Source organism: Hylobates moloch, unplaced genomic scaffold, assembly GCF_009828535.3.
Source record: "Hylobates moloch isolate HMO894 unplaced genomic scaffold, HMol_V3 SCAFFOLD_6, whole genome shotgun sequence".
In the NCBI taxonomy this organism is placed as follows: domain Eukaryota; kingdom Metazoa; phylum Chordata; class Mammalia; order Primates; family Hylobatidae; genus Hylobates; species Hylobates moloch.
In genome coordinates, this window is record NW_026652281.1 from 12,554,276 (window position 1) to 12,566,825 (window position 12,550).

The 12,550-nt window shown below is 42.0% G+C and overlaps 1 long non-coding RNA gene across 1 annotated transcript; it reads left to right on the forward strand.

The window, feature by feature from the left end:
- The first annotated feature begins 2,166 nt into the window (after window positions 1-2,166).
- Window positions 2,167-7,764, forward strand: LOC131383808 (uncharacterized). The gene is made up of 2 exons (XR_009214134.1): window positions 2,167-2,272; window positions 7,577-7,764. It is a non-coding gene; the product is annotated as an uncharacterized LOC131383808 (long non-coding RNA).
- The last annotated feature ends 4,786 nt before the right edge of the window (window positions 7,765-12,550 follow it).

Sequence of the window (12,550 nt, forward strand, 5' to 3'; positions counted from 1 at the left end):
CCATATTCCCTCTCGTTTAGGTCTAACGGGGAGAATGTGTTGTATAATCCTGCCATCTGCTGGGTACTGTGCATATTGCAGCAAAGGGAAGCGCATGAGAAATCCGCCAATAAAGCCAGCCAGATGTCACCCTGAAAGATTCTCCCTGTAAGGAGAAATGGCAATCCTGGGGTTCCTTGGGGTGTGTCTCAGGGATTTGTTGGAATTCTGGTACCAGGATGGAAAGCGTAGTCTTTTATTAAAGGAGGGGGGGCCGAGCATTGGGAGGTGACAATGTTTCTTTCAAGGGGAGTATTGGAAGCCCCACTCTTTTAGCCACCCGTGTAATCGCCATTTTCTTACTAAGTCTCAAAGGCTTGCCGTATTACTAAGAGGTGTTTTGCAGGGGTCCTGGTCTATTCTAGTTTGTAAGTCTGTGAACACTTAGAAATTGGTTTATCAAGTCCCAGAAGAGTGCATGCAATGAATCTACCCTGAGGACAAAAAAATTTGCCAAGCATTGTCAGTTTTATAAAAGATGATCAAGTTAAACTGAGACTGAATGTAGCTATGACTATAACCATTATTATGTCAAGAGGGTGACAGCTTCACGACGAAGCCTGTAATTCTCCATCACAGCGTTTGTCTTGCTTACTGAATTCCTTAGTCTTTCTTACTAGTCTACAGACTGCATAAGGGCAGGGATCATCTTCACCTTATTTTGCTGCTGTAGCCCCAGAATTTAGTAACAGTGTGATGTACACATGAGATGCTCAATGATTAGTTCTTTCCTGACCAACTGAAAATCCTGCTGACTGTCTCTAAAGTCTTGTTGATAGCTGATAGGTGAAAAGTTCCTTTGTGTTTTTGGGTAAATATCTGCAGTGTGGGTCATCGTGTTGCAGTTGTTTAGTCTTCGACTGTGACCACACCCCAAGGGATCCATGGAACTGAAAGTATGTATTTGAGCTTAACTTTCTGAGCAGTGAGGTTACCGCTCCTTAAAGGGACAACCATGTAAGTAACAAGGCTTAATCTCATTATTTACTAATACAAAATATGTGCTTTTATTAACTAGGGTTAGAGTTTCGCATTTACCGGCAATGAGAATTTGGGCAAGCCATTTATTGACGCTAAGCTTCTGTTTCTCTATGTTTCTGCATGGAGATATAAGTAGTACCTATTTCATAGTTTTGTTCTGAAAAATAAAGGAGTTAATTTATTTAATTTACTCGGCTCCAAGGCTTATACGTGGAAAATGATCCGTAAATATTATCAGTAAAAGAAGCAGGAGGAAGATACAGGAAGGAGAAAGAAATAGCTATGGTTGTTTTTTCAGATACAATTGATGATTTCATTACCCTTGTTATATTACCTATTAGGCATAATGGTTGTTAAATCTCATTAATTCAAACTACTTTCTTTTTTCTTTTCTTTTTTTTTTTTTTTTTTCTGAGACCAAGTCTCGCCCTGTTGCCCAGGCTGGAGTGCAGTGGTGCAAACTCAGCTCACTGCAACTTCCACCTCCCGGGTTCAAGCAATTCTCCTGCCTTAGCCTCCTGAGTAGCTGAGATTACAGACACCACACCCGGCTAATATTTGTATTTTTAGGAGTGACAGGGTTTCACCATGTTGGTCAGGCCAGTCCCGAGCTCCTGACCTCATGATCCGCCCGCCTCAGCCTCCCAAAGTGCTGGGATTACAGATGTGACCCACTGCGCCCGGCCTCAAACTCCTTTTATATAGAGAAACAACATTTTAGCTTTTAAGTTGCTACATTATCTAGTTGGATAAATTACTTAAAAATACAAAATTAGCTGAGGATGATGGTGCGTGCCTGTAATCCCAGCTACTTGGGAGGCTGAGGGAAGAGAAAGACTTGAACCCAGGAGGCGGAAGTTGCAGTGAGCCGAGATGGAGCCACTGCATTCTACACTGGGCGGCAGAGACTCCATCTCAAAAACAACACAAAACAAACAAACAAACAAACCAAAAGCAGTATTTCATGTTTTTTTCTTATTTCAAAAAGTAATGCATTCTCACCATGGGGAAATTTGAAAATATAGAAAAGCACCAAAGGAAAAACAAATTACCATTAACCCCCCCCCTCTCAAAGTTAACTACTCTATAACCTTTATGAATTTTTACATTTTATACAACTCTTATTAAAATCATTCTGCCTTGTAACTTTTCTTACTTGTCATGACTCCTGTCCCACACTATGAGAAATCAAGTTTTAGAAGAATATTTAAAGACTGACAGTACCTGGTTGCATGGGCTCACCATAATAGAGGTAAGTAGAACCTTGTTGCAGGATGTTAGATGGTTCCCGGCTGTACTCTGTGACAATCACATTGTGTGAAGCCACCTGATGACCTAAATCCTTGCACGCATTCTTTATACTCTTATTACGGGTAGGTGTGTTGGCAGTGGAGTTAGTGGGTAAGAAGATATCTATGAAGATACTTTTCTCAATACCACACATGGTTCAATTATTGGAATCAGATCTCAAATATACATTGAACCTCAAAAATGGTGAGGGATAAAGAAAGATCTTCTGTCTAAACTCTAAATTCTAGCAGGGCACGATGGCTCATGCCTATAATCCTAGCACTTTTGGAGGACAAGGTGGGAGGATCGCTTGAGGTCAGGAGTTCAAGACCAGCCTGGACAAAAGGATGAAACCCTGTCTCTACTAAAAGTACAAAAATTAACCAGGCGTGGTGGTGCACACCTGTAGTCCCAGCTACTTGGGAGGCTGAGGCAGGAGAATCACTTGAACCCAGGAGGTTGAGGTTGTAGTGAGCCAATATCCCGCCACTGCACTCCAGCCTGGGCAACAGAGTGAGACTCTGTCTCAAAAAAATAAACAAAAATGAACTCCAAATTCTGGCCTTCTTTAACCTTCTTGACTCTCTTGGTGCATTTACCCAATAACTCTGCTATCCATTTTCCACTCTTCTTAGGGATTTCTGAAGGGCAGTTTGCATTGCTCCCTGCTCCTTCCCTGGGAAGTAGTAGTGACTCTGGGCCATGGCCCTGGTAAATGTTTAACAATTGACTCTCCAGAGAAGTGAGGGATGCCCTCATGTGTAGCATTTGCCTTCTGTATTAGTCAGGGTTCTCTAGAGGGACAGAACTAATGGGATATATGTATATATGAAAGGGAGTTTATTAAGGACTGTTGACTCACCGATCGCAAGGTGAAGTCCTACAATAGGCTGTCTGCAAGTTGAGGAGCAGGGAAGACAGTGATGGATCAGTCCGAGTCCCAAAACCTCAAAAGCAGTGCAGCCTTCAGTCTGTGGCCAAAGGCCTGAGAGCCCCTGGCAAACCACTGGTCTAAGTCCAAGAGTCCAAAAGCTGAAGAATTTGGAGTCTGATGTTTGAGGGCAGGAAGCATCCAGCAGCGTAGAAAGATGAAGGCTGGAAGACTCGGCAAGTCTGCTGTTCCATCTTCTCCTGTCTGCTCTTCTCTAGCCGTGCTGGCAGCTGATTAGATGGTGCCCACCCAGATTGAGGCTGGGTCTGCCTCTACCAGTCCACTGACTCAAATGTTAATCTCTTTTGGCAACACCTTCACAGACACACCCAGGAACAATACTTTGCATCCTTCAATTCAATCAAGTTGACACTCAGTTATTGACCATCACACCTTCCATGGTGTAAATTCCCAGCATGGCCAATTTTAAGCCACCAACATGATATCCCTGAACATGGAGCTGGGAAGGGAAGGGAAGGGCACATTTGGCTCTCAAGAGCTGGAATGAGCCAGCTGTAGCATACCACTGCGGGTACCAATGAGTAGACAAAACAGCCACCTCTCCCCTCTTCTTTCCCTAAGGGAGCTATGAAGGCCAAGAGACAAGTTGCTCTTCTCATTCCTCTGTACCTCAGCCTCCCGTCAAAGCCTTGAGAAGAACCAATTGTCATTCTAGGTGCAAAAAAAGCACCTCACTGTCCCTCTTTACCTCTCCCAAATCTTTTCCATCTGGTTGTAGACACATTATACTTAAAAAAGTTACACATACTTCCTTTTCATAACTTTTGGTAAATAGTTTAGCATGCAAACATCTAATTGTGGGAATGATAACTGAAATCTGCTTATACTAACATGGAAATGACTACCATAAAATCACTTCCTGTTTAGATTGTGTTAAACAGACTAGATGGGTTTCAGAAATATTCGTTTGCATTAACAACTTCATTTTACAAATTAAAAAAATCAAAACACAGACAGGTTCCTTAGTATGTCCAATTGCATTTCAATTTTTTTGTGCAAATATTTGCAGAGCATCCCTGCATATATAAGGGTTCGTATTGGGTGCAGGGATGGATACAAAGCTGGCCAATATGAAGCACCCCATATTGACATTTCCTAGTGTCAAGAAATGGGCTAAAAATTTTACATATCACCTACGTGGTTTAGTCTTCATCATGAGCCTGCATGGAAGGTTATTTTCACCCCTGTTCCATAAAAATGGAAACACGTTTGGGATCAAACCCAGTTCACTGACTCCTGGCTACAGGTCTGTTTTCTGAGCCACTCAGTATTGGTCTGCTTAAGCTGCCATAACAAAATACTATAGTTTGGTATTGGGTTGCTTAAACAATAGAAATTAACTTTCTTGCATTCTGGAGGCTACAAGTCCCAGATGAAACTCCAGCATAGTTGGGTTCTGGTGAGGGATCTCTTTTTGGCTTTTTGCTGTATCCTCACAGGGCTAGGCAGGTGGGGTTGGGGGAGAAAGATAGAGTGTGCTGCCTAGCTCTGGCCTCTCTTCCTCCTCTTATAAGGACACCAATCCTATTGGATTAGGGCCCCACACTTATGGCCTCATGTAACCTTTTTTTTTTTTTTTTTTTGAGACAAGTCTTGGTCTGTTGTCCAGGCTGGAGTGCAGTGGCTCAATCTCGGCTCATTGCAACCTTCTCCTTCTGGGCTCAAGCCATCCTCCCACCTCAGCCTCCCAAGTAGCTGGGACCACAGGTGGGTGCCACCATGCCCAGCTAATTTTTATTTTTTTTGTAGAGACAGGGTTTCACTATGTTACCCAGGCTGGTCTCAAGCCCTGAGCTCAAGCTGTCTGCTCACCTTGGCCTCCCAACGTGCTGGGATTACAAGCGTGAGCCACTGCACCCGGGCGTCCTCATTTAACCTTAATTACCTCCTAAATATTCTGTCTCCAAATATAGTCACAGTGGGGGCTGGGGCTTTAACTCAGGATTTTTGCTGGGACACGATTTGGTCTGTAGCACATTCCAACATGCTTCTTTCCCTCCAACAGTTTCAAATATATGTATTTGGGTGCATATGTTTGAAAATGATCATTGGAACTCAGCTCTCTTCCGCCCAGTCTGTCATCCCATGTGGCTTACACCGTTAAAAAGAAAGATGGGCTTTAATCAAATGTTAAATGGCTAGCAATGGAAACAAAACACTGGTTTACACCCCAACCTAGATGATTCTCAAATGTGTTATATGACGTAAAAGAAGTCAGCCTCAAAAGTCCACTAAGTGTATGATTCTGTCTATATGACATTGTGGAAAAGGTTAAACTATAGGGATAGAAAATGGATCAGTGGCTCATGGATCTTTTGGGGGTAGGAACTGGAATGGAGAAAGGAGTCAATTTCAAAGCAGTATGGGGGAATTTTGGCAGCTGGTAGAACTGTTCCATATCTTGAGTGTGATGATGGTTATACAACTGAATGTGCTTGTCAACTTGCAGAACTCTGCCATAAAATGTATTTTCTGTTTACTGTATGTAAGTTTTACTCAGAGTGCCTGGGATTGCTGTCATTCATGTGCTATCACGTGAAGTCTGGGGATCCAAGCTGCTCATCCTAGCTCTGACCTTCTGCCTCCTTGGGTGTACCTTACGGGGACTCTTCATATACAAATTGTTTTTATAGTAGCCAGCCACTCAGCAAACATAATTTTTCTTTTTCTTTTTATCTGTGTCCTTATTGATTTCTGTGGCTGGGAAACAGGCTTGGCACTGGGCAATTTCATTTATGTTGTCTGGCATTATATGCACAATGCTGTGAGATCAATATAGTTATCCCCAGTTTCCTGATTAAGAAACTGCATCTGTGTTTCCTTCAAATAACACAAGTGGTAAAAAGGTAGAGTAGCATTTCCATCTTGGTATGCCTCGTATCATAAATGTTCACTTATGGCCTCCTGATGAGTTTGTCTCCTGTTAAATATTGCCAGCATTCCCTTTCATGGCTCAGTGTTGATGAGAATACTACTTAACAGAAACCCCAGCTGAAACCGAGTATCTCTGTGATCCCAAGAGAATGGCGACATCCACTGAAACTTCTTTCTCCAAGGCTACCACATCTTCACATCTTATTCTATCACATGCCCAACTCTGAAATAATTGTTGTGGACACAGGGTTGCACACATTTTGATTGGCTTGAGCCAATCCTAAGCCTCACTGCAAGGCTGGGAAATACCGTTTTGTTGTTCAGAAGGAGAAAGGGGAGTGGGCTGCTGGGAAGGCTTCCAACAAGTATCTGCTACAGTCCTCAAGCCTGACCAAAAAAGCTCACTCACTGGCCAAAAATAGTTTCCTGTCATCTATGGGTGTGTTGTCAACATCTTTTATTTGTAAAGATGCAGACAGGGTTGGAAGGTGTCTTGTCTAACACAAGTATCTGTGGTCAGTCTCTGGAGGGGCACCCTGAGCTTGCTGGAGCATCAGCACTTTCTCAATTATGATAGAGGAAAAAGGGTTAGAAGGTGGCTTTGGAGTGTGGCAAGGGAAGTTGCGATCTTCCTTTTCTTTCTAAATCCACAAGCATCTGAAGATCTTCCATGGATATAATTCTGGTGAGTGGAAAGAAGAGATTTATGGTCACTTTTGTACAATAATTAGAATCAACATTTATTTAGTGTCTTATGCAGCATATATTTTTGGGATTTATAAACAAACAGCATGTGGAGACTGCTGCGTACTGAGTTAAAGATGTAGTTTTCTCCAACCACATTCTATTTTCCAAAGATCTCCATTTAGTATGCATGCCAGATCTGCACACAGCTTGTTGTCAAGGATGGAGTGTTTCATCCTTTATTCCAAATCTGTGACAGAGACAGCTGGTTGTTCTCAATATGTGTTCTCTCTCTTTTTTCTACAGTCATAATAATAGAATAAATTGTAGAACAAAAAAGTACATTCTTCAGTCTCCTTTAAGACTACTCATGGCCATGAGATTAAGTTCCATTCATTGGGATAGAAGCAGAAGGGGTATGTGTAACCTCTAGAAAGCATTCTTAAAAAAAAAAAAATTAGAGGCGAACTCTCGCTCTGTCATTCAGGTTGGAGTGCGGTGATACGATTGTATCTCACTGCAGACTTGAACTCCTGGGCTCAAGGGATCTTCCTGTCTCAAGCCTCCTGGGTAGCGAGTAGCTGGGACTACAGGCACATGTCACCATGCCCAGCTAATTGTTTATTTTTTTTTTTTATGGAGACAAGGTTTCACTATGATGCCCAGACTGTTTTTGAACTCCTAGCCCCAAGCAATCTTAGGAAGCAGTCTTGAAGGAAGGAAATGTAACTTTCTTTCTTTCTTCCTTCCTTCTAGCTGGAATGTGGGCAAATTGGCTAGAGCTGGGGTTGTCACCTTGGATCAGTGGGTGAGAATTGTGTGCTGATGTTGGTACAGAAACAAGATACAAAGCATCTGGGTTCTTGATGAGCATGGAGTCATCATTCCAGCCCCAGACTGCCTGTGTTTGTGTGTAAAAGAAATAAACCATCATGTACAAGCCATTCCAGTGTTATTTTTCTGTCACTTGCAATGGAGCCTAATAATAACACTGACAGCTAATGGTTAGAACAGTGTCTGGTTTACAGAATCTTCACAGAGGGAAGCCTTTACATGGACTCAGTTCATCTTTATAATAACCCACACGGGTTATTGTTACTTTACCCATTTTATGAATAAGGAAATGTATTCATCTATTCTTGCATTGCTGTAAAGAAATACCTTAGAATGGGTAATTTATAAAGAAAAGAGGTTTAATTGGCTCATGGTTTCACAGCCTGTACAGGAAGCATCAGGCTGGCATGTGCTCTGCTTCTGGGTGGGCCTGAAGACGCTCACGATCATGGCAGAAGGTGAAGGGGAACCAGGCACACCTTGTATGGCTGGAGCCGGAGCAAGAGGGGTGGGGGGTAGGTGCCACGCACTTTAAACCACCAGATCTCATGAGAACTCACTATCGTGGTGACAGCACCAAGGGGGATGGTGTTAAACCATAAGAATCCGCCCTTGTGATTCAATGACCTCCCACCAGGCCCCACCTGCAACACTGAGGAATACAATTGAACGTGAGATTTGGATGGGGACGCAGATCCAAACTCTATCAGGAAAGTAAGTCCAAAGCCAAACACACACTAAGTGGTGAAATACAGATTTTTGAACCAAGGCTATTTGGCTTGAAGGGTCCCTGTACTTAATCTCGATGTTGCCTTTAGTTAATACAAATGTTAATACCACCCAGCCGGCTCTGCTAGAGAAATCTGTACAGAAGGAGCTCACGTCTGGCACAGCACACTAAGGAAGTTATTAGATTGGAGTTTCTTTCAGAAATTGCTTTCTGATGAATTGAATGCAAATAATCTCAACCATATGGATTAAATTGCCATTAAAATATACATACAGGTTTAAAAGTTGAGAGCAGAGCATGTAGCCAAATACACAGTGTGTTTCCTTGTGCTTGTAAGGCTCGATAATTAGCCTAAAGTGCCCAATGGCTCCAGCACGTTGAAGTTCACCTATTCCTAATTAATTAGGTTTTGTGGTGTTTTTAAGAGTACCTTTGGGCAAATTACAGATTGAACAGGACTTTCTCTCAAGCTCCTGAGGGCAGATGTGTGTTTGGTGTTTCCATACCTAATTTATTGTAACCTGAGAAACTGGCTCTCTTGTTAACAGATTATTTTTTCTTGTTTCTGTTTCAGAATTTCAGACTTAAAAATCTCTTAAATGTCTTATGACCTTTCATAAACTGGGGAAAGCAATCTCAAATCAGATAAAATCGAAGGATTCATATTCATATCCAAGACAACAGAAATCTTGACAGATTTTATCATGATTCTTGAATTGCCTGTCAATAATTGAGTGGAAAAACAAACAACCCCACAAAGCTCTGTTGTTTGTCAATAATTGAGTGAGCTTGATAATTATTGAGCCCTGTTAGGCTTTGTGGGGTTTTTTATTCAGTCAATTATTGACAAGCAATCGTTTACTAGATGCTATCTTCTAATAATGTGACTTTGGGTAAGTCACTTCATATACATTGTCCCTAATTTATACAACATTTATACAAGGTTAAAAGTCCTTTGCACATAGTAGGTGACTGAAAATGACAGTTGTAGTTGTTATTATCGTTGTTTTCAAGGCCCTATGCTAGGTAAAGAAAAAGTTAGCATAAAGTTAGAAAATATAGGACAGCCCAGGTGCAGTGGTTCACACCCGTAATGTCATCACTTTGGGAGGCCAAGGCAGGCAGATCACTTGAGTTCAGGAGTTCGAGACCAGCCTGGACAACATGGTGAAATTTTCTCTTCCAAAACCAAAACAAAAACAAAAAAATATTAGCCAGGTGTGGTAGCAAAAGCATGCCTGTAGTTTCAGCTACGCAGAAGGCTGAAGCAGGAGAATCACTTGAACGGGGGAGACGGAGGTTGCAGTGAGCCGAGATCGCACCACTGCACTCCATCCTGGGCCACAGAGCGAGACTCTGTCTCAAAAAAAATAAAGAAAGAAAAGAAAAAAACAGAAAAGAAAATATAGGGCAAACGTGCTATACCCTCTCTTCGCCTTTACAAAGATGGCTACTCATTCATTTATTTAAATGTCGAAAAATGTTTATTCAGCTTCTATTATTTTCCAAATACTTTACTAGGTACTGAACACTTAAATTGATGCTTGGTTCTGGTTTCAAAACGCTCCTTACAATCTAGAGCAGAGCAGCACAGTCTAGCAGAAATATAATGTGAGCCATAGACGTAATTGAGATTTCCTAGGAGTCACACGGGAATGTAAAAGGAAACAGGTACAATAAATCTGTTAATTCAACAAACTTGTTAATGTATTTTGTTTCCATTACCTCTGTTATGTTTTCAACATAAACTCAATATGAAAAATACTAATAAGGTATTTTACATTACTGTTCATACTAAGTCTTTATGTAGTTTATATTTTACGAATACAGCACATGTTAATTTAGATGCTAAGTTTCCATTGGAAATACTTGGTCTATTTTAGGTTTCATAAAATTTACACCTGAAAAAGTAGATTTGCATACACTCCAGTTGTTCCATACTTTAAAAATTTCCATAAAGGATGTCAAGTATCAGCTTTTATATTTATTAGAATTAAATAACATTAAAAATTGATTTCTGTTGTTGCACTAGTGACAATTCAAATGTTCAACAGCCACATGTGACCAGGCGTTACCAGAATGAACAGCATAATTCTGGAGAGGGCGGTAACCAGTAAATAATCATAGAAATAATAGTTCAGTGAAAATTTGGTGAGGATTTCGAAGGAGCCGTATGCAGCACGGAGAATGCATGAGCAGAGGATCAATGCCTGGCCTGGGAGATGAGGACACTTTCCTTGAAAAAGGGATATTTTGACCAACGTCCAAAGGATGACCAGGAATTTTTCAGATAAAGGAGGTTGAGAAAGATCATGTGCAGGCCAGGTGCGGTGGCTCACACCTGCAGTCCCAGCACTTTGGGAGGCCGAGGCGGGTGGATCACTTGAGGTCAGGAGTTCGAGACCACCCTGACCAACATGGTGAAACCCTGTCTCTACTAAAAATACAAAAAATTAGCCAGGTGTGGTGGTGCGTGCCTATAATCCCAGCTACTTGGGAGGCTGAGGCAGGAGAATTGCTCAAAGTCAGGAGGCGGAGGTTGCAGTGAGTCAAGATCATGCCATTGTACTCCATCCTGGGCGACAGACTCCGTCTCAAAAAAAAAAAAAAAGAAAAGAAAAGAAAAGAAAAAAGAAAGAGCTTGTGCAAAGGCCCTGTGGTAGGAGAGAACATGGAATTTAAGAGAGAACGGAAGGAAAGCAAGTGTGGCTGGAATTAAAAACAAACACAAAAAAAAGAGTAGAAAAGATAATGCTAACAAGGCTGATAAAGTCTAGGCCATTCAGGAGCTTAGGCACTAAAGACCCAAATCCCTACCATGACCTAAGAGGATTGAGAAATTATTGAAAGATTTTCAGCAAATCCAATGTGATTGGATTTGCATTTTTTAAAAAATAACTTCTCCCCCTTATTGCATGTTCTCTAGGATCCCTCAATAGAATGCTTCAGGAATCATTGACACACATTCATGATTGACAAGTGGGAAGAAACCGATGTTCCATCTCAGGATTAAGGGCTTCATTTAGAGTGTACAATCCAACAATAAAAGGTGGTTCCCCACTCCTTAGGAACTAGATGAGATTAACTCAACCCCTTCCCTGCCCATCTGGTGAAAGATGAAATTCCCTCTCAATGACTGTTCAAATTCCCAGCGGCTTGTGACCTAAAGGACCATGGCAGCTGTCTGACACAAAATTATATAACAGAAATTCTGCAGACAGGAGGTGACAGATGTGGGGCCTGACTAGAGTGCCTGGTACTGGATAGAGCAGGACAAATGTCAGTTCTTTACCCTCTCCCAAACACCTTCCAGAATAGCTGATGTGCTTACTCCCATTATAGTATTTAATCTAGTAGGGAAGAGAGACAAACTGTAATGTCTTGTTAACTTTTTGCATGCTTAAGAGAACGGTCTCTAGGTGTGGTGGTTCACGCCTGTAATGCCAGCACTTTGGGAGGCTGAGGCAGGGGGACAGCTTGAGCCCAGAAGTTTGAGACCAGCCTGGGCAACATAGAGAGACACCTTCTCTACAAAAAAGTAAAACGTTAGCTGAGCATGGTAATGCATGCCTGTAGTACCAGCTACCGTGGAGGCTGAGGTGGGAGGATCTCTTGAGCCTGGGAAGTCAAGGCTGCAGTGAGCCATGATCACACCACTGCACTTCAACCTAGGCAACAGAGAAAGACTCTGTCTCAAAAAAGTGTGTGTGTTGAGGGGGGTCTATGCCTTGTATGTAACACTGTGCCTGGTATGTGGTAAGTTCCCGGAGATAATTAGTGAATAAATACTTAGCAAGAACTGGACACATGGAGGAGAGATAAAGACATATAAAGACATCTCAGTTGGGAAAAGCTGTGAGTAAAGAAATTGAGAGACGAAATCAAAAGGATGAAGTTCTTTTTTGTTGTTGTTGTTCTTTTTGACAGAGTTTTGCTTTGTTTGCCCAGGCTGGAGTGCAGGGGTGCGATCCTGGCTCACTGCAAACTCTGCCTCCCAGGTTCAAGCAATTCTTATAACTCAGCCTCCCAAGTAGCTGGGATTACAGGTATGCGCCACCAAGCAAGGCTAATTTTTGTATTTTTAGAAGAGACGGGGTTTTGCCATGTTGGCCAGGCTGGTCTCAAACTCCTGGCCTCAGTTGATTCACCTGCTTCAGCCTCCCAAA